The sequence below is a fragment of the Engraulis encrasicolus genome, unplaced genomic scaffold (assembly GCF_034702125.1).
Source record: "Engraulis encrasicolus isolate BLACKSEA-1 unplaced genomic scaffold, IST_EnEncr_1.0 scaffold_33_np1212, whole genome shotgun sequence".
NCBI lineage: Eukaryota > Metazoa > Chordata > Actinopteri > Clupeiformes > Engraulidae > Engraulis > Engraulis encrasicolus.
In genome coordinates, this window is record NW_026945632.1 from 720,076 (window position 1) to 723,897 (window position 3,822).

The window sequence follows — 3,822 nt, forward strand, 5'->3', positions numbered from 1 at the left end:
AATTATTGACATTTCTTCCTCACATAATCTTATTTTTTAAAGCATTGGAGACCGGCTATTTCTCAATGTGAAGTGTCTAAGTAGGGATGCACCGATAACGATAGTGTTTTCGCTTCCGATCCGATCCCGATATCTAAATTTGGATATCTGCCGATACCGATACTACTCCGATCCTATACCAAAACCACATATATGCATGGGTTTCAACTTGAGGTAGGCCCAAGTAGACTATTTGGTCAGAAAAGGAAGTCAGAAGAACAGGAAACCAATTAATAAGTAAAAAGTAACAAGTAAAAAAGTAACAATCTCATCCTGAAAACTAATATGCAAGTGAAATTAACATTACACCTGGCTCAATGTCAGTATCAGGAAAATTCCGATACTTTGGGAAAAATCTGATCCGATCCGATCCGATCTCTGAATTATGTTGATATCTGAACCCGATACCGATACCGATATCCCATCCCTAGTTTCAAGCCTTGCCAGGACGAGTAACGCACAGTTTTCTCGTATTTTACACCAGAGTATCCAATAACATGCTCTGAGTGTAATTATTAATAACTGGATACACCTTGGAAAAAATGGGTGTTATTTGTCCTAGCAAGGATAGAACACTAGCCTGATAAAGCAGCCTAAATGTGAGACCGGAGTCATTTAGTCTGGCCCCGATGAACGATACCTCCGAAGATTGTTGATGAGAACAACCTGTTGTTTTTTTTAAACCGTGCCGGCACTCTGACCAATAGGCGATCTTTGCCGTTGATGTGCTGTCCCAACGGTGTTTCGAGCTTCGTCGTCACTCCCTAAAAACCTTGCCCGCTTTGATTCAAAACGAATCGCTGCGTTGTGATTGGTTTTGCCAGACTCAGGGCACAGCGTTCAAAACGTTCTCAGATCCGAGGCCAGACCCACTCGCCAGCTGAAAATTTTCGGCATAGAGCGGGTGGCGCTGGTTTACCAGGCTAATAGAACACTTCACGTTGAGAAGTACCCAAAGACGTGGCTAGCCGTCTTGGTTTCCCTTTAAATCATTCTGTGTGATGGTCACACAGCTCATCTTTCCCTATTTCACCCCTTTAAGAGACACTCAGTCAGTCAACAAACAGTGTGTGATGCTACAGTGAGGTGAGGTGAGGTGAGGAGGGGGATTTTTGGAACACAAGCCACGGAATACTGGGCCCCACGGAATGTTCTAGAATGAAGACATGATGATGATGATGATGGTGGTGGTGGTGTGGTGTGCAAAAGCAAACAGGCCTTTTGTTGCCTAGCAGCACCCAAGACTGTGCACTCTAGAACCTTTGACTAGAACACAAGAGGGTTCCATTTCCCAGAACCCTCATGCCAGACGGAAGGGTGATGTCATTCAGAAGGAGTGGTCTCGGCAGCATTTGAGGAGAAGGGTGTGAGTTTTTAAGACAGCTGGCGAACAACAGCATTACTCTGATGACACCTCCCACCTCCTGGGCAGTATACCACTCATACACAAAGGGTATCTCTCAACATGAAGTGGACTAACTAGCCTCGCTAGGACAAATAATAAACACCATTTTTCCAAAGTGTATCCAAATATTAAATACACTTAGAACTAGTTATTGGATAGTCTTTGGTGAAATACAACCCCCCAAAATGGCCGTTTCTCATCCTAGCAAAGCTATCTAGAACACTTCAGTGTGAGAAATGCCCATACACGGCCACACCAGGGGTGCATTTCTCAAAAGAGAAGTTGTTAGCCTGTTAGCAACTTTGGTAGTTGCCAATGGGAAAATGAATAGAAAACAACAGTAGCTAATGTAGTAAGCAACTTTGGTTTTGAGAAATGCACCCCAGAACCGCTAAGGTCACCTTTGACCGTTTCAGGAGACAGGAGTTCCCCAGCTCTTCTGGAATAAGTACTTCAACATCCTACAGCTCCCAGAGAACTCTGTGTTAAAAAGTCCTTATGACATCATAATGGGAACTTTTGCCAAAATTCAACCCCATTCCATCCCCACCTAACCCCGACCCTAAACCTATTCCCATTCCCATCCCAAATCCCATCCCCAACCCCATTCCCAACCCCAACCATATTCCCAAATCCCATCCCCAACCATATTCCCAAATCCCATCCCCACCCCCACCAAACCCCGACCCCAATCCTATTCCCATCCCATTTCCATCCCCATCCCTGCCTCATCCCCATCCCATCCCAAATCCCCATCCCTCCCCATCCCTCCCTAAGCATTGTGGGTAGTGTGGGCCCCTGAGATCCCCTAGTGGCCCCCAGTAGCACTGTACTGCCCCCTAGTGGCCCCCAGTAGCACTGTACTGCCCCCTAGTGGCCCCCAGTAGCACTGTACTGCCCCCTAGTGGCCCCCAGTAGCACTGCACTGTGTTGTGTCCTCAGTCAGTGGCTTTGACCCATACAAGTAGTACTGGCCCTGGTACTGAAAATACCCCCCCCCCCCCCATGCCCCTACGAAGGCAAAGTGTAGTAACTATGCCAAGATTGAAACTCTGGACAACTGGCTTTCAAAGTATTGACGTGAGGTTGGATTTTGGAGCTACTATATATAAATATAAATATGACAGAAATAAATCTCTCTAAAACAGGACACATTTGGAACGTAAGGCTTTGTCACAAGATGACAGAGGCGTTGAGAAGACCATGTGCAGTCTAAACTCGATTTGGACACAATCTGTAGTTACTGCACTTTGCCTTTGTAGGGCAGAATAATAATAGTGCAGTGATTCCCAACCTATGGGCCGGGGCCCACTAGTGTGCCCCGAAGGTATTCCAAGTGGGCCTTGAAATCATTTTCCAAAAATAATAATCATATTTTGGTGTGTGTTGCTGTTGATTTATTTGAGCTTTATTCTTAATTGGGTCAGAGGTGGGCCCTGAACATTTGTGACAATTTCGAGTGGGCCCCACGTTGGAAAAGGTTGGGAACCCCTGCAATTGTGATATGCCTGAGAAAGACACCCCCCTCCCACCTCCCCCCTCCCCACCCCCACCACAGACCAGACTACAGAGCATCACTGAACCACGCACACACACATCTGTATTGCACTAAAACTGTAAGAAATAAAAATAAAAGACACTTAAAAAGAGAAAGAAATAGAAACAGACAAACCATCAAAAAGAATAAAATCTTCATATTTTAGGGGAGGAGAATAGAGAAGAGAGAGAAGAGAGAGGTAGAGGAGAGAAGAAAGAGAGGTAGAGAGGAGGATAGAGAGGAGAGAGAGAGGTAGAGGAGAGGTGAGAGAAGAGAGGAGAGAGAAGAGAGAGAAGGAGAGGAGAGGCGAGAGAATAGAGAGGAGAGAGAGAGGTAGGTAGAGGAGTGGCGAGAGAAGACAGAAGAGAGGGGAGAGAAGAGAGGAGAGAGAAGAAAGAGGGAGAGGTAGAGGAGTGAAAATAGGACAGCCAAAGAGAATACGATCGATAGATGGATAGAGGGGGATAGGTAGCGGGAGAGAGAGAGAGAGAGAGAGAGAGAGAGAGAGAGAGAGAGAGAGAGAGAGAGAGATGGTGAGAGAGAGAGAGAGAGAGAGAGAGAGAGAGAGAGATGGTGAGAGAGAGAGAGAGAGAGAGAGAGAGAGAGAGAGAGAGAGCGAGAGAGAGATGGTGAGAGAGATGGTGTGTGAGAGAGAGAGATGGACAAAGAGAGAGAGTGATGGTGAGAGAAAAAGAGAGAGATGGTGAGAGAGAGAGATGGTGTGAGAGAGATGGTGAGAGACAGAGAGAGAGAGACGGTGAAAGTGTGTGTGAGAGAGAGAGAGACACAGACAGGGAGAGTGAGAGTGAGAGTGAGAGTGAGAGAGAGAGACAGAGAGAGA